The sequence below is a fragment of the Phacochoerus africanus genome, chromosome 5 (genome assembly GCF_016906955.1).
Source record: "Phacochoerus africanus isolate WHEZ1 chromosome 5, ROS_Pafr_v1, whole genome shotgun sequence".
NCBI lineage: Eukaryota > Metazoa > Chordata > Mammalia > Artiodactyla > Suidae > Phacochoerus > Phacochoerus africanus.
The window spans coordinates 118,765,827-118,788,046 of NC_062548.1; the positions used below are offsets into that span (position 1 = coordinate 118,765,827).

Consider the following 22,220-nt stretch of genomic DNA (forward strand, 5'->3'; position numbering starts at 1 on the left):
GAAGCTGATGTAGGGAGTTCCCATTGTGGCACAGTGGTAATGAACCTGATTAGTATCCATGAGGATGCAGGTTCAATCCCTGGCCTCACTCATGGGTTAAGGCGTTGCCAGGAGCTGTGGTGTAGGTCACAGACTCAGCTCAGATCCCATGTTGCTGTAGCTGTGGCTATGGTATAGGCCAGCAGCTGCAGCTCAGATTTGGCCCCTAGCCTGGGTACTTCCAAATGCCATGGGGGCGGCTCTAAAAAGCAAAACAAAGCAACAACAACAATAAAAAAAACCTGATGTAGGCCACAAGGCAGTGATATCATGAGAGCAACTTCTTTACACATATACATGTTGCACATATGATTCTCCACAGGTATTTACTCTTCAAATGGGGTGTGGGAGTTACTCAGGGTGATGCTCCTGCCCAACAGCTGCTGTATCTGAGACCTTCATTTCAGTCCTGATAGAAGGGCCAAAATTCCATGTCAAAATGCCTGTGGAAAAAAAAAATGCATGTGAAATGGAGGAAAGAAAACATGAAAGGGAAAAAATATGCAAAATGAGCATTATATTCCAAATGACCGTCTTCCGGATGAATTAGAGACGAAAAGAAGCACTGAAAAGGTACGCGCCGAGACTGAGGAAGGAGCAGATGGGGGCTTCCAGGAGGGAGGTCGTTGTTGCTCGGCTTTGATAATGGCAAGTGTGAGACACTGCAGAAGAGCGATCAAGAGGATGTTGTGCAGGGTTGGCTGTGGGACGGTGATCGAGGACAAGGAACAGAAACAACCATGAGGCTCCAAGCTACAGGGGCCAGGTAGTGCCTAGAGCTTAAGCACAGAACTGAGAGTCAGAAGAAGGTGCTTCTTCCCTCTTGGGCTCAGCTTCCTCATTTGCAAAGGGCCTCCATCAAGTCCATTTTGGAGACGCACAAACAAGATAATATGTGAGAAAACCTAAGAGGTCTGCATGAGTGGAAGGCAGCGCTCTATTCATCATGGTCAGTGGAAAAGTTGGAAAGGCATATTCTTTGAGGGAGAAAACAATAATTCAGTTTCAAATATGCTAAGATGTTGGCATGATATCCAAGTGGAGGTAGCAGATAACTGTCACTATAAGGGGAACGGATGAAGGAATTAATGAGTCAGGGCCTTTACAAACAGTCAGCTCTCCCTATCTCCCTTATTGGTTTACACCAGGAAAAAAAATCACAATATCAGACTTGCCTCAAGAAAATATTTGATAGACAATTATTTGATGAACAAAGTGGTTGATATGCCTGCTCTGGGCTCTTGCCTTCTGGGGAAGGGAAGGATGGAAGGAGCTGTGGGATCAGGAAATAGAAGAGATTAGAAAATCACTCTTATAAAAAGTTTAACTGAAAAAGTAGACAAAGAGGAAGGCCTGCAGGAGAGACCAGCTGTAGGAGAAGCTGATGAGTGTGTGGGGGGTGGGTGAAGGGAGGTGGTCAGGAAAGAATCACTGCCTGGGATTTCAAGAGACTGAGTGGAATGTGACCCATCCTGTATAGGAGGGTGAGGCCTCAACTATGTAGGAGAAATGGGACGTTACTCCCCCTTGAGCCAAGTGAGCTAAGAACCAGACCTTCGTTTAGAATGGGGTGTGTGTGTGTGAACGTTACCCGATAGAACTAAAAATCACAAGATAAAGTTAATTGCGTATTTATTTATTTATTTATTATCTTGTCTTCTTAGGGCTGCACCTGTGGCCTATGGAGGTTCCCAGGCTAGGGGTTGAATCGGAGCTACAGCTGCCAGCCTACACCACAGCCACAGCCATGCCAGATCCGAGCCGCATCTGCGACCTACACCACAGCTCATAGCAACGCTGTATCCTTAACCCACTGAGCAAGGCCAGGGATCAAACCCTCAACCTCATGGTTTCCACTGCACCACAACAGGAACTCCTAATTGTGTATTTATTTATCATTTATTACCCATGATCTTGATAGGTTGTCAGATTAAGTTTAAATGGTGAAATAATGTACCTACAATATACCAGCTTCATATGGTACGTAATCTAGGAGTTCTGCCCTCTGTAGCAAATTGGTTTTCTGTTCTCTTGCTGTCTGTGCAAGATGGGATAAAAAAGGTAAGCAACAGGGACGTGGAGAGAAGAAACAAGAAGTAAGGCTGCAGGAGTTCCTGTCGTGGCTCAGTGGTTAACGACCAGGAGGTGGCGGGTTCGATCCCTGGCCTTGCACAGTGGATTAAGGATCCGGCGTTGCAGTGAGCTGTGGTGTAGATTGGAGACTCGGCTCGGATCCCGAGTTGCTGTGGATCTGGCGAAGGCCAGCAGCCGTAGCTCCGATTTGACCTGGGAACCTCCATATGCTGAGGGAGTGGCCCTAGAAAAGGCAAAAAAACAAAACAAAACAAAACAACAACAAAAAGAAGTAAGGCTGCAATCTCAAGGACATAGGCAACTTCTTAGAAATGCCTTTTTTTTTTTTTTTTCCTTTTCCTTGTAGCAGCACCCACCGCATATGGAAGTTCCTGGGCCAGGGACTGAATCCAAAATGCAGCCACTGAAGTGCCGGATACTTCAACTCACTGTGCCGGGCCTGGGATAGAAGCTGGGCCTCCACAGCAACCCCAGACGCTGCAGTTGGATTCTTAACCCACCGTGCCACAGCAGGAACTCCAAAATATGCCTTTCTTAGACAAACTTAAAAATCTTACTCTTTCCCAAGATCCTGACACAATCACCTGAAGGAAATGTTTTTCAACTGTGGATCATAAAATCGATTTAGTTGGTCATGACCAGCAGTTGGAAAAAAAAGAGTAAGCACTGTTTAAAATGTTTTTGTTTGTTTTAATTATACACACACACAAATGTGTACTGAATTAAGACAAAAATGTATTTATTATAGTTCACAATAAAAAAAAATTAGAAAAACATTGTTTTCTCCCTGTTGAGATTTTATTCCTGCATTTGTCCATCTTTGCTTTCTTTTTTTTTTTTCTTTTTTGCCACACCCAAACTATATCAAAATTCCTGGGCCAGGGACTGAATCCAAGGTGCAGCTGCGACCTATGCTGCAGCTGTGGCAACACCGGATAGTTATCTCACTGTGCCACAGTGGGAACTCTCTTTAGTTTGCAAAATGAAAACAAAACAAAACAAAAAAACTCTTATTTTTCAAATATAAAAGTATATTCTAATATTGAATGTATTTTTTCAAACAATCCTCTCCCTTGCACCTGGAGATTCTTGTGTTTCCCCACGGGTCAAGGGCCCTGGTTGAGAAACACTGGACAAGGCTTAGGGAAATCTTATCTCTTGAGTAGTAGTAGCAGCTTTAATCCTAAGCAGGAGAGGCCTATAAACCTTCTCTTTGGAATGTTTGCTGATTTGATCTCATAACACTGTTTCCAGAAAGAATGTAGAGGTCAGTGGGCCACCAAGAGCCTTATAAACTGACAATTAGGATCAGTGAGTTCTCGGGACGGCTAAAGTTAACATGTGTCATTCTCAGTATGCCTTTGTTCTACAAGCAGTAGTGTTTTAGTCAGGGCGGTTTGGCTTTTTTTTTTTTTTTGGTTTTTTTTTTTTTTTTTTTAAGGTCTCAGGTATGGCATATGGAAGTTCCCAGGCTAGGGTAAAATCAGAGCTACAGCTGCCGACCTGTACCACAGCCACAGCAATGCCAGATCTGAGCCACGTCTGCGACCTACACCGAAGCTTATGGCAACACCAGATCCTTAAGCCATGGAGCAAGGCCAGGGATGGAATCCGCATCCTCATGGATACTAGCCGGTTCGTTTCAGCTGAAACACAATGGGAACTCCAGCCAGGACGATCTTTAAAATGTTAAACAGATGATCAGCATGGCTGCTGGACAACCTGAATGAATGTTGACTCTAAACAGCCAGTAGGTGCGTTCCACCTGCAAGCCACCCTGCACTTAGCAATGGAGCCAAAGTACAATTGAATACCTGGTCCTCACTCAAACAATATCTATGAATTGTGAGAAGACACATCCAAGCAAGAGCTAGAAGTGGTCAATGTCAAAAAAAAAAAAAAGTGAAGTTCAAACTATTTGTTTAATATTGAAGCTGGGAATAATCAGAAAGGCTGTGTAAAAGAGCAATTCTCGGGAGTCAAATGATGAAAGAACGTCAAGAAAAACAGGATGTTTGAAATAAGAAGAAGAAAGTAAAAGTAGGTTTAAAAAAAAAACAGTATAAAAGTCTATAAGGGAGGAATGGAAGAGAAAAGCAGGAAGGTAGGCTCAGAAGATTCAAGATAATGGAATAAAGATATCTTGATTAGGCCAAGCCTGGAAAAATAAGACAGAATAAGAAAGACAGAATAAGAGAGATAAAAATCCAAGATGCTTTCCATGGAAAGAATATACGTTAAAGGATAGAGACAGGATATTGTCTGAGCTCTCTTCCTAAAAAAGCAAGTACCTAGGGAACCATATTTGCTTTATGGATCTGGGATCTGGGACTAGGCTCAGTGATGAGGCAAGACTGGCTCACAGGCTGTAACTAATGGAGCCAAGGGAAAGAGCGAGCCCCTGGGCAAACCTGGGACGCCAAGCAGACAGTCCCATTGATGCGTCAGGCCAAAGGATCTGGGCAAAGGGGCAGACATAACCAGGTGCTGGGCAAAGGAACAGGAACTGAGATCCCAGGACGAGGCAAGCAGCTTAGAATGACAGGTGGGAGGCAGAGCCTGGGGGTTTCCCAGGGCTCATCACAGAAGATTTTTATGGCACTATTTAGAGTGATAAGCTGGTTTTACATAATGGGGCCAAGCCCTCAACCTGAGCAAGAAGTAATAGGGATGACAATAATAACAACGAAAGTAACAGTAACTATTTTTATACCCATTATGGGCTTGGTTTGGATCTTGGTTCCACCACTCACTGGGAGCAGAATGGATATATTTGACAAATGACTTAACTCCCGCCTCTGGCTTCAGTTTTCTCTTCTTTTAAAATACAGATAATAATAGTCTTACACCCTCTGCCTGGATGATTATACCCATTCCCGCGGCATTAAGTATCTCTGTCTTGACAACTCCCAAATTCATTTCTCCAACCCAAACCTCGCCTCTGAGTTTCAGACTCCTACATCCAAACAGAACTCAAATTTAACAAAAGCAAAATGAAATTCTGTAGATTTGCTTGCAGGGTCAAGGACCCTGGTCCCTGTCTAAAATTCTTCACTTCCATAAGTGGCACCATCAGTTGATTCCTTGATTTCTCCTTCTCCCTCAGTCTTAACATGCAACCCAATGACTCCTGGAATAAAATCCAAAATCCTTTCCAGGGTCATGGCCATCTCCTCAGGCTCTTCTATCTTTGCCTTAAAATGAGTCTGGCATGGCCATGAAGATGCACAAAACCCCTCTGGCCTCTGTCTCTTGAATTCCCCCCAACCCCCTCCTCCTCTCTGCTCCCAGCTGCTGCTTCTCATCCTACTTTTCCAGATTTTCCAAGCTCCATCTGGTTATAGTCTTCCAAAATTTTCTCTAGACCTCCTGGTATTTGTAATCTGGTTGGGATATGTTTTCTGGCTCCACTGGCTCCACGTGGGTCTCTTCCCCAGAAAAGCTTCGTTTATTTTCCCACTAGTCCACAGTCCAAAGACCTTGGGTAAAAAAACACTTCCAAATTCATTTAAGCCTCAGTAAAATGAACTGCATCAGGGAACTGTGTTGGGAGGGTCGGAGTGGGTGAGCAGAGAAAACAAAGTACTTTGAAAGAGAATGTGTGTTAGAAACATCCAAACTGAAAGGTACAGCTTTTTTATGGGGGGGAATAATCCCCTTCGGCACATTCCAGGGCTGAAGGTCTGTGAACTGCTTCTCCTTCCCTAGCATAGGGCAGCTGCTTTGCCCTCCATACTTTTCCATTCAGCTCAAAGGAAAACCACAATATGCAGCCAGACAGCTGGGTTATCAGCCACTATGCACTTTCATGAAGTGGTTCAGTCCGTAAAAGGCAGAGTGATAAAGGATTCAAACACAAGCGTTTTTGCCCTGATCCATCTAATGTGTGGTTTAATATATCAAAACCTCAGAAATATTCAGCAGGCTGAGAACTATTATATGTGGTAAGGATGAATAGGGAGTGGGGACTCATGCCTCACTGTTCAAGATACAAACTTAGAAAATAGTTTTTTGTGGAGATAATGACTCATTTCACATGCAGAGTGCAGGTAGAAATCCTTGCATGACTGCTTTTTCTAGGCCCTGTTTGTTCATTTTAACATGCCCACCAACAGTGTCTGGCACATAGTAAAAACTCCTGAAACCCATGTGTTATGAATAGAACTACTGTGGGTACCCCCTAACTTTTCCCTGCCTTTGCATCTTACATTTTTTTTAAATAACTTTTTGGGGGAGTTCCCTTTGTGGCACAGCAGAAACGAATCCGACTAGTATTCATGAAGTTGCAGGTTGGATCCCTGGCCTCGATCAGTGGGTTAAGGATCCTACATTGCTGTGAGCTGTGGTGTAGACTGCAAATGTGGCTTGGATCCTGTGTTGCTGTGGCTGTGGTGTAGGCCAGCAACTGTAGCTCCGATTTGACCCCTAGCCTGGGAACCTCCATATGCTGTGGGTGCGGCCGGTCCTAAAAAGAAAAAAAAAAACACTCTTAGTTCCACACCAGGGTCTGAACCCCGGCTGTAGCGGTGAAGGCACCGAATTCTAACCACTAGACCACCAAGTAACTCCCCTTGAAAATAAATATTTCAATCCTCAGAATATGACTGGTCCATTCAAAAGAACCCCAGGCAGGCTGGCAAGACAGGGACTCAGAGGTCTCAAATGAATATCAGAATATCAGAAAAGGTACGTAGTGTTGCTCATTCTTCAGATTCACATGCCACTCCATGGCCAGGCTTCAAAAGCAAGAATGCCGGTGTAGACATTGCTTTTCCTATTGTACAGAGGAAACTGAAGCCCAGAGAGAATGAGAAACTTGCCCAGGGTCTCTTAGAGGAGCAGGGCCAGACCTCTTTCTGAATTTTGGAATTACAATGCCTACCTTATGGTCCTATTCTGTCCAAAGACTGAATTAAAAACATAATTAAAACAGGGTGGTATAGGAAAGTGTGTACAAATTAGATACACAAAATGGCAGTTTCCTTTCTCTACCCCCTGAGCAAGCAGCAAACATACTTCTGTGAAGAGAGTAAAATTTTGTTGGTTATTTTTCTTTAATTTTTTGTCTGAAAATAAAGATCACATGAATAATAAATCAGTAATTACAGTAACTTAAAAAGACATTTCAACAATGTTGATTTTTATCTCTGGCATAGATATTATCTCCTCCCTCCCCCACCTCTCGTTCCTCATTAGCCAGCTTGAACCGTCAGCCTGCAGAGAGGCATCAGACAGAGACCCAGGAAGCAAGGGTGAAGAAGCTTCCACTTCAGATCGGTTCTAAGACAATTTTCCCCTTCCCTCAGGCTGAGATATTCTGCCATCTGTTTTGATTAAACCTTTCAAAATTCAACTTGTGTTTTTCCTTCCATTCCTTTGAAATCTCCTTTAATTCAACAGTCTTTAGGCTTTCTTCTTTCCCTTAACCACCATCTGGTGCTTCTATTAAAAAAAAGAAAGAAAGAAAGAAAACACATACAACAAACACTTTGAGTTCCTTGGAAGAAAGGTATAATGATGAGGATAATTTATTCCCATAGTGAGGCCCATTACTATTTCCATGGCAACAGACTGTGATGTTCTGAACATGGGACTTTGTGATCATCACAAGAACAGGATGGCAAAAGGCCCTGTTCAGACTCTTTGTCATTATGGATTCTTTGGGTAGTCACCCTCGGTGGCTCTCAATGGTCTACAGAATTAAGTCCAAAGGCCTTAGTGTGTCATTCAAGGCCTTCTCAGTCTGGCCCATCATTTCCAGGCTCATCATTTGCCAATCCCAGGCACCTGGAACCCTGGCCATTCTTGACAGCTCACCGTGTCTTGGCCACTTTATACTCTTTGATGCTTCTATGCCTTTCCTGCCATTTCTTCTCCTTAAAATGCCCACCCTCCACTCCCCCGACACTGACCTTTTTTTCCTAAACTTAATGAAATCCTCCTCATTCTAAAAGCTTAGCTCAAATGTCACTTTCTAGATGGACTTTTCCATGGCTTACCCAAACAACAGAAATAACTCTCTTTTCAGTGCTCCCCGCATTTTGATCAAACAGGTATATTGACACTGAACATTCTGTGTTGTACTTATGTTTATGTCTCCTTTATTTGAATTTGGGTTGTTTGCTATTTGATCCATGCTTGCTACATTTTTTTTTTTTGTCTTTTTGCCATTTCTTGGGCCGCTCCCGCGGCATATGGAGGTTCCCAGGCTAGGGGTCTAATCGGAGCTGTAGCCGCCAGCCTATGTCAGAGCCACAGCAACGCAGGGCTGCAACCTATACCACAGCTCACGCACGGCAGCGCCAGACCCCTAACCCACTGAGTAAGGCCAGGGATCGAACCCACAACCTCATGGTTCCTAGTGGGATTCGTTAACCACTGAGCTATGACAGGAACTCCTTGCTACATTTTTTAAGAACACTCCAATTATATCATATGATTTCTCAAAACATCCTAAGGGAGCCATTTTATCCCCATTTTACTGTTGAGAACACCAAGGCTTAGAAAATGTAAGTGACATTACTAGGTGGTAAGTGGCAGAGCCAGAACTCTACTGATAGAATAGAAAAAATGTTGACTTTGCAATCAGGCATATTTGGGCTCAACTTATATAACTTCTCTAAACTTCTGTTGCTTCACCTATAAAATGAACATTAAGTGAAATCATGTATGTAGAGGTGCTTGGCACGTAATCGATATTCAACTAATGTTAGTTTTCTTCTTTCCCCTTCAAAGTCTACTTTCTATTAGCATCTAGAAACAAAATTTTTCTTCCATGTTTCCCAAATTTTTATATGGTGCCGAAATCCAGATGAACAAGCAACTGAATGTCTTCAGCATCTCCCAGAGAAAAATCTTTGCCTGAATTCCTTTATTTGTAATTTGGTTTAATAAGAAAAGCTACCCAACAGAGTTGCTGTAAAAATTAAACCAAGCAATGTCTGGATGCATGAGGCATTTGGAATGTAGTAAACACTCAGGATATTTGCAGCTACATTATTATTATTATTATTATTATTATCATCACCTCAGCATTGTTATCATTACTATTATCATTATTTTTGTGTGGCAGAATCAAAGGCCCTGTGAGAATTACAAAAATTAACAAGTCAGGAGTTCCCATTGTGGCTCAGTGGTTAACGAATCCCACTAGGAACCATGAGGTTGTGGGTTCGATCCCTGGCCTTGCTCAGCGGGTTAAAGATCCAGTGTTGCTGTGAGCTGTGGTGTAGGTTGCAGACATGGCTCAGACCCGCGTTGCTGTGGCTCTGGCGTAGGCTGGCGGCTACAGCTCCGATTCAACCCCTAGCCTGGGAACCTCCATATGCCGCAGGTGTAGCCCCAAAAAGACAAAAAAAAAAAAAAAAAGAGGAAGAGAAAAGAAAAGTAGGTGGGAAAAAAAATAGTCATCTGTCCAGTCATTTCCTTCTATAAGATTGTAGGTTTTAGATAGGGCTTCAGCGCCTTATCTGTAGTTCTTTCTCTTGGGTGGACCTAAAGTAAAGCCTTGCAGGGAAGAAACCTTCAGTAAACTTGGTCATAAGAATGCTGAATGATATTTCTCCAAAACAAGCTCGAATACTGAAATAAGATTCCAAAGCCTCTGGCTCTTTTCATCATTAAGATGTCAATCTTCTGCTTAGCATCGCTAATCATCAGGGAAATGCAAGTCAAAACCACAATGAGATATCACTTCACACCTGTCAGAAGGCTACCATCAAAAAGAACACAAATAACAAATGTTGGTGAGGAAGTGGAAAAAAGGGAACCCTGTGCATTGTTGGTGGGAATAGAAATTGGTGCAGCCACTTTGGAAAACGGTATAGAGATTTCTCAAAAAACTAAAAATAGAACTACTATTTGACCCAGCAACTACCTTCATGGGTATATATCCAAACAAACAAACAAAACCAAAAACGCTAATGTGAAAAGCTACACGAACCCCAATGTTGATAGTAGCGTTATTTACAACTGCCAAGCTATGGAAGCAACCTAAGTGTTTATCAACAGATGGATGGATAAAGAAGACTGGCACATATATGCAGTGGAATATTAGCCATAAAAAGAATGAAATTTTGCCATTTACAGCAACGTGAATGGAGCTAGAGATTATCATACTAAGTGAACTAAGTCAGATGAAGACAACTATCATATGAGATCACTAATATGTGAAATCTAATTTGAAAATGATACAAAAGAACTTATGAAACTGAAACAGACTCAAAGATTTCAAAGCCAAACTTACTGTTACCAAAGGGGAAACATGGGGGGAGTAGGGATAAATTGGGGGGTTGGGATTGACACATGTACACTACTATATGGAAAATAGATAACAAAGACCTACTGCTCAGACAGGGAAATCTACTCAGTACTGTGTGATAACCTATATGGGAAAAGAATCTGAAGAGAAACGGGTGTATGTATAACTGATTCACTTTGCTGTACACCTGAAATTAACACAATTTTGTAAATCAGCTATGCTCCAATAAAGTAAAAAAAAAATAATTAAGTTATAAAAGTAGTTCCTATTGTAGCTCAGTGGGTTAAGAACCCGACAGAGTGTCCATGAAGATGTGGGTTCGGCCCCTGGTCTCACTCAGTGGGTTAAGGATCCAGCATTGCCACAAGCTGTGGCGAGGTTGCGGATGCAGCTCGTCTCTGGTACGGCTATGGCTGTGGCTGTGGCTGGCAGCTGTAGCTCTGATTCAACCCCTAGCCTGGGAACTTCCATATGCCACAGGTGCAGCCCTAAAAAGACAATAATAATAATAATAATAATAAGCTATTAGAAGGTATTGTACAACACAAATATAGCCAATATTTTATAATAACTATAAATGAGATATAACTTTTAAAAATTGTGAAGCACTATATTGTATACCTGGAACATTTAATATTGTACATCAATGATACTTCAATAAACATTTTTTTTAAGATGTCAATCTTCACCAGCAGCATATTTGCTGGGAAAGCCATTTTTGAGATGGCTGTGCACATCTGTAGAGTACTGGATAGAGCTTTTTGAGACATTAAATACTTAAACTTGCAGCTTTCGTACATAATCTTTCCTCATAGGACGTGGAAAATTCCCAGGTTAGGAGACAGACAGCCCCTGATATTTGGGGGATGTGGAGGGGGTCTAAAGAAATCACGTCCTGGAAAATACATCAATCAGAAATCAAGCACAGGAGTTCCCATCATGGCTCAGCAGTTGACAAACCTCACTAGCATCCATGAGGACTCGGGTTCGATCCCTGGCCTTGCTCAGTGGGTTAAGGATCCGGCGTCGCTGTGAACTGTGGTGTAGGCTAGTGGCTACCGCTCCAATTCAACCCCTAGCCTGGGCACCTCCATATGCCAGGAAACTCCACATGCTGCAGGTGTGGCTCTAAAGAGACAAAAGGACCCCCCCCCCAAAAAAAAAGAAAAAAAGAAAAGAAAAAGAAAAAGAAATCAAGCACAGCCTCAATTGGGTGGTTTAGTGGTTGTATCACTTAGATATTCATTCAGTCAATATTTTATTGAGCATGCTTCATTTGAGGCCCAGTTTTGAGCTAAGCAATACCATGAAGTCCTGTTTAACAGCCTGCAACCCCCCTCCCTCACCACCAAACCAAGCAGCTAATGAAAAAGGATATTACTACCTTCAGATAAGGGAAGCAAAGCTCAGAGTCTCAATATCACACAAGGAAGTGACAGAGGAAGGATTTAAATGTGGGCCCAGAGTTCCCATACTTTCTCTGATGTATCTCTACGGCTCCCAGGACCACTTGCAGATTCCCCAAGATTCGTTGCTGGTGATCACACCCCTGGAGACCAGCACCCCAGCGCTGGCCAGTCTCCCCCCTCTCTCTCGATCCATCATGCTGTGGTTAGCATCAGGGTTCTCTTTGCTGGCTCTCCCTCTGGCCATTGCTTAGATGGGGGCCTCTGGTCTGAACCTCCCCAGGAGTGGGCACGGCCCAAAACACCCAGGATAAACAGCCACAGGGAGGAGGTTTGTGGTGTGTCCTTTTATACCTTCCCTTTTAGAACTGCCCCCCCCCTTTTGCTACAGCTGGGGTCGGGTGGGGGGCATTTCTTCTGACTCACCACACACTTAGAGAGCCTCTGACTCATCTCAGCTCTGGTGTTCTTCCAACTCTTCTCAGAACACTGTGGGTGCCCTTCTCCAGCTGCCCAGCAGCAGCCAGACCCATTCGGATGTGCTTGGTTCAGCTCTAAATGACACCAAGTTCATTAGTAAATTAGACACACACACAAGAATCAAAGACTCCCCAGCAACCAACAGGATTTAGGCAAGTTTTAGACTGTGTTGAAGCCAAGATTAATGTGCAATACCATTAGAATTAATTAACTGCTTTGCATTCAAGCATATAGCTTACATTTACATTGGTAATATTATTGATAATAAAAAGTTTATCTGCTAAAAATGTATAGAGTTAACTATAAATGTTAAGTGTTAGTAACTGAAAGTTAACCATACTTTTTAAAAGCAAACTGTACATTAAAAGAAAAAAATTATCTTTACTCATTATTTTATATAGCTATATAGTAAAATATCCTCAACTTGGGTAATTTGCAAGAGATCTCATTTATCAAAGGTTAAGAAAAAAGCTTTAATTTAGCTGCTTAAAGAATTATCCTTTTAGCTCTTTCCATATAGTATGTCAGGTGTGTCTTCAAGGACATGAAGGGCTCCAAGTACATTCAATTGTTTCTGATTGCTATTTTAATCACTATGCAGTAATTCCATTTCAAAAAAGACTTTTGCATTTGGTAGACTTTTGGCATTATGCTATCCTTTCTTTTCATGAGCTGTTCTGGTTCATTCTTTGGAGAGCACAACTTTTCCCTGATTGTTTACTGTCAAGGGTGTTTCGCCCCATTCTCTGACGACTTTGCTTACTCTTAACCATAAAACTTCAATTTCCAACATGTATCATCTTCCATGAGATGGTTTTAATATCAGTTTCAAAAATGGTCCCATACTGTAGTATCTTGTTTAACAGCAATGAACAACTTCCTTTTGGGGAAAGTTGGCTTTATCTCCATTTTTAAGAACAGATGTTCGTATGTTTTGATGAACCCCCATCTGGACACTCTTCTGCCTTGATTTCTTTGACACCAAGTTTCTTGTTTTCTCCTTGATCTGACTCCTTCTACTTTACTTACTATACCTCTGAAATGCATATTTGCCAAGATAGGGTGATAGGCTGGTACAAGGACTTTTGTTCCCTCCCTTGGCCACGTCTTAAAAAATGTTTCCTAGTAATTTCTGTTCTGCAAGAAAGGAAACGGAGCCACGGTTCTGCAGAAACTTGATAATGTCCTCCCTGGAGGGCTACGCTGGTCAGCCTGCTGGGGACTAGCAAGCTCTTAGTGTGGGTCCTCAGCACCTCTCTTCTGGCAGTATTCGGAGCCAGGGAGTTTGATAGGACAAAGGACGTTTTTAAGGATTTAAAGAGAAAAGGAGCTGCCTGCAGCGAACTCAATCCCGTGCCGAAGTTATTGCAGTTCCTGCCTCCAACACTGCGTGTGTTCTGGCTTTTAGCAGGATTGTTCTCCCAGCTTGGCTCTGAAATGTAAAGCCCCATTGCCCACTGCAAGTCTTAATGAAAAGCAGCTCATAAGCAAGTTACGTAACCTAATTGTAATCCAGGGATCAGCTTGGTTATATTATTTAAAGAAATAGCATCCATTTTCCGTGACCTGATTTAGAAATGAAACCCAGGGAAGAAAAAAATTCTCAATTCAGCACTTGGCTCCCCGTGCCTATTCTAATGAGAACGCTTGTAAATAATTCAAAAACAATGACTTTTAAGAACATTAAACCCAACTTAGCTCAGGGTTATATCTCAAAGCAGCTTTAGCTGCTTAAAGTGAATTATATTTGATCATGAAATATGGGGCTTATTTTTGCAACAATTTAATCATTTAGTACATTTAATTTCCTCATCAATTCAACACATGTTGGACACTGACCTGGGGCCAGATACTGGGGAATGCTAAGATGCATGAGCCCTGTTCACAAGAAGCTTAAAGTCTGGTTAGGGTTAGGGAGTTCCCTTCATGGCTCAGTGGTTAGTGAACCTGACTAGTATCCATGAGGACACAGGTTCAATCCCAGGCCTCCCTCAGTGGGTTAAGGATCCGGCATTGCTGTGAGCTGTGGTGTAGGTCACAGATGTGGCTTGGATCCCACGTTGCTGTGGCTGTGGTGCAGGCCAGCGCTGTAACTCTGATTCGACCTCTAGCCTGGGAACGTCCATGTGCCATAGGCATGGCCCTAAAAAGTTAAAAAAAAAAAAAAAAAAGGCTGGTTAGGGTTAATAATAATAATAGCAATAATAATAATGTATTGCCATTGGTTCATTAACTGGAACAATGTACCATATAATGTAAGATGTTAACAGTAGGGAGAAAAGGGTTGGTGGTTGGTGGAAGGTTTACAATAATGCTGTACAATCTTTGCAACTTTTCTGTATCTCTAAAACTATTCTAAAATTAAAAGCTTATTTTTAAAAACCTGGGTTGGGAAACAGTTGGATATACAAATAGAAACATATCCATCCTTGCTGCCTGGTTTGTAGAAATTAAACCAGGCCTGCCTAATAGGCATCTTCATAAGTGATATGATTGTTTTATAAACTTCAGAAGCATAAAACTGGATTATCATTGTCCTGATTCACATTAATGGTGTGTTACAAATCCAGGACTGCGATTGGTCCTTCAGTCCTTTCATAAACTTCATTTTATACTCTATTATTATAATAATATAATAAAGCACTCATGGCCCCATCTCTCAACTCGGGAGCTAAAAGACCTCCATGACTTATGTTCCTCCTTTACCCCATTCCCCAACCTTCCTCGCAGTAGTAACAGTTCTCTTAAACTTTGCTTTTATTATGCCCTTGATTTTCTTTACACTTTACTGCACATATGTGGGGGTCTAAACAATAGGCTAGTTTATTTATGTTTTAACTTATATTATATGTTGTCTTCTGGGACTTGTTCCTTTGGCTCAACCTTATGTTACCTGTATTTACCAATACTGTTGTAGTTATAGTTAATTCATTTTACTGTTGTATAATATTCAATAGCAGGAATGTACCACAATTTTATTTAGTTACTTTTCATCAGTAGTGTCCAAATTTTTGCTATTACAGGAGTTTCTGTCGTGAGTGTGGCCCTAAAAAGACACACACACAAAAAGGCATACTCTAAAACTTTAAAAATTAGGTTGTGGCATATGGAGGTTCCCAGGCTAGGGGTTGAATCAGAGCTGCAGCTACTGGCCTACACCGTTGCCACGGCAACGTGGTATCTATACCACAGCTCACAGCAACGCCAGATCCTTAACCTGCTGAGTGAGGCCATGGATTGAACTCGCGTCCTCATGGATGCTACTTGGATTCGTTTCTGCTGAGCCATGATGGGAACTCCCAATAAATAAATAATTTTTTGCTATTACAAATGGATTCTGCCATGAATATTCTTTTATGTCTGTCCTGATAAACATACACTATTTCCAATGAACCAGATCTTTATGAAATTGAGCAATCTTAAAACTTAAGAATCCAAGCTCTACAGTTTACTTACAGAAAATATGTCCAGGGAAAACCATATAATATAAATTCTTCACCTGTGAGGCAAAAGAAAATGTGAATTACACACTAATTCCATGTCAGGATTTGATTTTACTATAACATCCAAATGAACAATGGCTTAAACAAAGCAGCACACACACACACACACACACACACACACACACACACACACACACACAAATTGCTTAACCATACATGTTGTTCTCATGTAAAACACCCAGAGATGAGATTCGCGGGCTGGTATGGCAAGGTCCACAAAGTTATCATGGATCCAGACTTCTTTTAGCTTCTTTTAGCTTTCCGGTTTGCTATCTCTAGGGTGTGACCTTTATCTTCATGGTCCAAAGGGCTGCTCAACTTCTAGCCATTATATCTGCTTCCCTGTCAGTAAGAAGGAGAAAGAAAGGAGGGAGAATGTGCATCTTCCATTCAAGAGCCCTTTCCCCAAATCGCATATGACATTTCTAATTACATCTCATTTACCAGAAGGTAGACACATGGCTACATCTAGTTTCAAGGGAGGCTGTAAAATGTAATCTTTATTCTGGGCATCCCTGTGCTCAGCTAAAAATTCTATTACTAAAGAAGAATGGGGAAAAGGACTTCGAAGACAGTTAGCAGTCTCTGAGAGGACTTTAGCATAGCTAAAGTGAGAACAGAATGTAAACTAACCCAACAAAGATTTGTGTTGAAAAGCATAAAGAAAAAAATAAGCACTCGTAATATCACCACCTACTGTTAACTTTTCGAGATATATTCTTCTAGATATTTTCATTCACATATAAAACAACATGTATAGCTATACATATATTTATGACTATACCTATATTTACATAAATATGTCCACACTTTTCTTTTAAAGGGACTATTTAGATTATTGCAGTAAGTCAAGGGAAAAGATTGGTGGGTTGCTGTTTCCTCTTTAAACTCTTAAACTTCATGGGAAATGTAATACTGAAGTAACTAGAGGAAAGAGGAAAATGTGCTCTGTAATTGCATTTTTAAATTTCTCAAAGTAACCAAATGCAAATGACTCAATCTGCATTCAGGGTGCTCTGGAAGAAGGATTTAAAGGTGAATTTAAAAGAAAAATGATTAGCCATCTCAGAAAAAATGCAGACACATGTTCAATAAGGAAGGTGACAAAAAAAAAAAAAAAACAATGGACACAAGAATTTTGTGAAAACCCAGATCAATAAAGTTCAGATATCAGTAACTAGACTGTTTACCCCAAAGCACACTCTATCACATGAGCACAAGATAGGCTATTCAGAGATTTTCTCTCCTTATTAGAAGAGTCTTCTAGATAGTGAAGTAAAAGGACTATTACATAGAGCTACAAATTCACTCAACAAGCTTACCAAGTCTAGCTCCTTGTCTTCCTAGAGACCACTGCCCAGTAGGGGAGACAGAGAGGTGCTTGTAAAGATGAGTTGACATTTACTATGTGACAGATACTATACGAATCACTTCACTCACATTATCCAATTTAGGATTTACAACAATCTATTCTTACCCCCACCTGACAGATGAAGAAAAGTCGTAGGCTAAGAAATTTGGTTGAGGAATTCCCATTGTGGCTCAGCGGGTTAAGAACCTGACTAGTATCCTTGAGGATGCGGGTTCAATCCCTGGCCTCACTCAGTAGGTAGATCCAGTAGATCCAGAATTGCCACAAGTCATGGAGTAGGTCACAAACATAGATCGGATCTGGTGGTTGCTGTGTTTGTGGCGTAGGCTGACAGCTGCAGCTCTGATGCAACCCCTAGCCTGGGAACTTCCATGTGTTGCACATACAACTGTAAAAAGAAGAAGAAAAAGACATTTGGTTGAAGTCGCAAAGTTAATACATGGTGGAGCTGAGATTCTACCCAAGTCTACGTGACTTTAGAGCCCCTGATCTGAGCCAATGACAACCCCTATATGTAATGCTATGATGGAATTTTGTACACAATTCTGAGGAAACACAGAATAAGCATCAAACATCTTTCAGGGGAAAACTTGTAGAGTAGTATGAAGACGAAGAAATGTGAAGTATAAATACATTGGCAATAAGTGTTGAAATGTAGATCAAAATGAGCATTGATAAATAAATGGAAAAGACAAGATTTCTTCCCATTACGCCTGGATTTTACCAATAGCCTTCTTTTTATTATTAGCTACACAATTCAATCCTATGTCATCTAATATCTTTACCCTTATTTTAGTAGTTAATTATATACTGAACCCCTTGCTTTCATCAAGTTATTTTCACTCTGTGAGTCACCTCCACATATAATTAGCTCATAAAAAGAAAAATGCAACATGTTTGCTGTATTTTGTTCTTGGGTCTTTGTATTCCTGATGGAAGTACATACAAGCATACGTCAATGCTTGAGTTGAAGTGATAGCTGTTTTATTCAAAGTTGAATCAGAGAGGAAAATGCAGGCAATAAGCATAGAAGATCCAACATGTGGATAATTAAGAGGCCACAAAGAATAAAAACAAAACATAAAAAAAAGAAATATTTAAAATCATAATCTGAGAAAAATGGCTAGAAATAAGAGAATATCTGAATTTACATATTGAAAGGAATGTACAGAAACGAGACTGGAGAGTTGGCAGGAACTGATCGTGTTGGTCTTTGCAGGCCACTATAAGGAATTTAAATTTTGTTCTAATGCAACAGAAATCCCTTGGAAGATTGTAATCAGAAGCACCATTGGTTACACAAAAGGAGAAGTAATAATGTGTATGGACCTGAAAAAATGAAATATGAGAATCAAGAAATAGTTTTACTTTACAACATAAGGTCTTCCTGCTTCCACCGTAGTTGCACTAATTCTCTCATAGCCCCTCCTGCATGGAACCTCCTTTTCTTTCCATCTATCAAAGTTCTACCCATAAAGAGACTAACTTTCCACCAAACTTTTTTTCCATTTAGGTTATTACAAGATATTGAATATAGCTCACTGTGCTATACAATAGGTCCTTGTTGCTTATCTATTTTACGTATAGTAGTCTGTACCTGTTAATGCCAAATTCCAAATTTATCCCTCCCCCACCAACCCTTTTGGCATGGAGATTTGGAAGGCCAAGAATAGCAAGCAACTTTGGAGAGTAAAGGTATGAAATTAGCACTAGAATTATCAAGATAAGTCTGGAAAGCACAGTCAGATGATAGGCAAAGGGAGTGGCTGGGTAATCAGAAACCAGCTGCCAAGTAGAATGAGATCTAAAATTATAGCTCAGGGTTGGGCATGAAAGGATAGGAGGAGGAATATTTGGAAAACAAAAGCCTAGGACATGGTCTGGAACTCTACATTCAGCACACTCTGGACTATGAAAGAAGAATCTATTAAAGGGAAGAGAGTTAGAAATACGATCAGAGAAAGACATAATCAGGAAGATTTTTGAAAATCAATGCTTTCCATCCACATCTCTATCTTAATGGGTGGGGAAATATTATGGGCTTCCCTGCCAAATTTTGTCATTTTAAAATCAGTGTTTAGGAGTTCCTGTTGTGGCTCAGTGATAACGAACCCAACTAGTATCCATGAGGATGAGGGTTCCACGGCTGGCCCCATTCAGCAGGTTAAGGATACAGTGTTGACGTGAGCTGTGGGGTAGGCCAGCAGCTGTAGCTCGGATTAGACCCCTTGCCTGGGAACTTCCATATGCCATGGGTGTGGCCCTAAAAAATAAAACAAAATAAAATAAAATCAGTGTTTATTTGCTCTCTCCTTTGGATTTTTTACATTCTTAATTCTTACATTCATTCTCTATCTCAAAATATGTGTAATTTTCTGCAAGACTGAAATTCTTTTTTTTTTTTTTTGTCTTTTTGCCATTTCTTGGGCCGCTCCCGCAGCATATGGGAGGTTCTCAGGCTAGGGGTCGAATTGGAGCTGTAACCACCAGTCTATGCCAGGGCCACAGCAACATGGGATCCGAGCCGCGTCTGCAACCTACACCACAGCTCACAGCAATGCCGGATCCTTAACCCACTGAGCAAGGGCAGGGATCGAACCTGCAACCTCATGGTTCCTAGTCGGATTTGTTAACCACTGCGCCACGACGGGAAGTCCCTTTTTTTTTTTTTTTTTTTTTTAGTTTCCATTTGCAGCAATGTGGATGGGCCAAGAGAATATCATGCCTAGTGAAATGGGCCAGGGGTATGAGATTAATAGAGTCAACACTGACATTGTTATGGGGGGTGTTTTGGTTCTGACAACATGGGTATTAAGGTACTGGGGACCAACTCTTACTATAAGGATATTAAAATGTGGTATAATACAAAATTTTAATTATACGGTCAAGATTAAGAAAAAGGAAGAAAGGAAAAAAAAGAAGAAACTACAGATGTCACAAACAAAAAATGAATTTAAAAGTCACAGCAGTAAACACCAGTTATCCTGTGGTAACTTGGAAAGTGGGATACTGGACCCAAGTATAAGGTTTAGGACTAGAAATTCTGATTGATCATCCATACAGAGGAAAAAAATGCATACTCTCAACTTGAAAAAGGCAGAGAGTTGGAACTGGGACTTTGCCAAGATGGTCTGTTAAATCCATGACAAAGAATGAAAAAAAAACCCAACTTTATCCCAATGGCCCACAGAAGTTGCAAAGAAGCACAGTGCCTAATACTAGATGGATTATGTTTTCAATGGGGGGAATGGAAACTCCAGACCAACCAAATAAGGATACAGGATCCATATTTTTAACACCCCTAAGGTATAACTCTTCAAACTGGTCCAGGGCTCACAAAATTTCTCAAAACCTGGCAAGAGAAAACATAAAACATCAAAGAAGAGTGACTCTCACAAGTCAAGGCACTAAGATGTGGAAAAAAGAACATCCCTCCTCCTTCAAAATGAGCTCATAATAGATAAAAGTGATGAAGAAATGAACCAGCATGAGGGAGAGCTCACATACACAATAGTGGGAAGAATTTGTGTGCTAACAGATATAACAGCAAATCAGAAAGAGACTACTAGATATTTAAGTGAAAATGATTAAAGAATTGACATAAGCATAATTCTTAAAAAGGAAAAATGGATAAATTGGACCTCGTCATAACTTAAAACTTCTGCTCTGCAATAGATCCCATGAAGAGAATGAAAAAATAAGCTACAGACTGGGAGAAAATATTTGCAAAGCACATATCCAGCCAAGAACTTGTATCTAGAATACCTAGGAATGCTCAAAACTGAGCAGAAGAAAAAAAAAAGGTTAGAAAATGGGCAAAAGATATGAATGAACATTTCACCAAAGAAAATATGCAGATGACAAGTGCCCCTCAAAATGCTAAACATCATTAGCCACTAAGGAAATGCAAAGCCTAACAACAATGAAATATCCCTAGACACCTATTAGAATGCTGGGGAAGATGTGAAGAAACTGGGTCATTCATACAGTGCACCCTGGAATAGTTTGACTATTTCTTACTTTTCTTCTTTTTTTCTTTCTTTCTTTTTTTAGGAGAGTGGGGCGCATCCACAACATGCAGAAGTTCCCAGGCCAGGGACTGAACCCATGCCACAGTAATGATAATGCAGGATCCCTAACCTGCTAGGCCACCAGGGAACTCCCTGGCTGTTTCTTTTTAAGCTAAACATGCAAATAACATATGATCCATCAGCTGAACTCTTGGACATTTATTCTGAAGAAAGAAAAACCTACAATCATATAAAACCTGTACATGAATATACATAATAGCTTTATTCCTATTAGCCTAAAACTAGAAACAACCCAGATATCCTTCAACTGGTGAATGGTTAAACAATTATGGTGTCTGCCATAGAATATTACTGAGCAATAAAAAGGAGTAAGCTATTAATACACACACAACTTGGATGGATCTTTTATGTTGAATGAAGCAAGCCAATATCAAAGGTTATAAATTATATTATTCCACTTACACAACATTTTTGAAATAATAAAATTATAGAAATAGAGAACAGATTTGTGGTTGCCAGGGGTTAAGAATAGAGTGGGTGAGTAAAGGAAATAGGTGTGGCTCTAAAGAGCAGCATGAGCCTTGGGGTGATGAACAGTCCTATATCTTCACTGTAGTGGTTGTTACACAAGGTTACACATGTGATAAGATTGCATAAAACTATACACACAGACACACCTGTGAGCCTGCAGGCATGCTTATAAAACTGGTGTAATTGGAATTCAACAAATAATTAAAGATGTATAAGAAAGAAGCTGTGATGAAGAAAATCTGGTCGATTTTTTTAAGAACTTGTAGAAATAAAAAAAAATATTGTCACTGAAATAAAAAGCTTAAGAGGTAAGGTAAACAGCATATTAGACACAGGTGAGAAAGCATCTGATACCTAGAAAATAGGTTTGAATAAATCACACAGAATGCAGTACAGATTAAAGAGATAGAAAATGCATGACAGAAGCCAAGAGGTAGAGAAGACACAATGAGAAGATACTGCACACCTCTAACAGGAGTCCCTGAAGGAGAAAATAGGGGGAGA

At 40.8% G+C, this 22,220-nt stretch overlaps 1 long non-coding RNA gene across 2 annotated transcripts in view; it reads right to left on the bottom strand.

Moving 5' to 3' along the window:
- Positions 1-237: 237 nt before the first annotated feature.
- The window catches only part of LOC125128291 (uncharacterized), a 43,877-nt gene continuing 21,894 nt past the window's right edge, over positions 238-22,220 (bottom strand). Inside the window, exons 3-6 of one of the 2 annotated variants that reach the window (XR_007135197.1) lie at positions 15,939-16,124; positions 15,736-15,778; positions 12,226-12,353; positions 238-482 (exon numbers count right to left, since the gene is read on the bottom strand). This is a non-coding gene — a long non-coding RNA (uncharacterized LOC125128291). Of the gene's footprint in view, positions 483-7,168; positions 7,576-12,225; positions 12,354-15,735; positions 15,779-15,938; positions 16,125-22,220 lie in introns of those variants that run through there. The other variant, XR_007135198.1, reaches the window with a different exon arrangement.